The sequence below is a fragment of the Arachis duranensis genome, chromosome 4 (genome assembly GCF_000817695.3).
Source record: "Arachis duranensis cultivar V14167 chromosome 4, aradu.V14167.gnm2.J7QH, whole genome shotgun sequence".
Taxonomy (NCBI): domain Eukaryota; kingdom Viridiplantae; phylum Streptophyta; class Magnoliopsida; order Fabales; family Fabaceae; genus Arachis; species Arachis duranensis.
The window spans coordinates 61,454,685-61,454,967 of NC_029775.3; positions in this window are offsets into that span (position 1 = coordinate 61,454,685).

Sequence of the window (283 nt, forward strand, 5' to 3'; positions counted from 1 at the left end):
GGCACACTTTTCCTTCCTTTGACCACGCTTCCTTCTCCTTGGGTCACGCTTTCTTAGGCCACGCTTTTCTCTTTTATTCTTTTCTTCACCTGAAATAAACCAAAACAACCACTCCAAGTATCACTAAATTCATAAGGCCTATAAATCAATTAAACTTCAATTAAAATTAGCTTAAACATCATGAATTAACATTAATTTCATGGTGGTTGCTTGATTTAAAGAAGTTATGCATTTTCACTCCAAATCACTTACTTAGGAAGCAAGAAAGTGCATAAAGACTAAC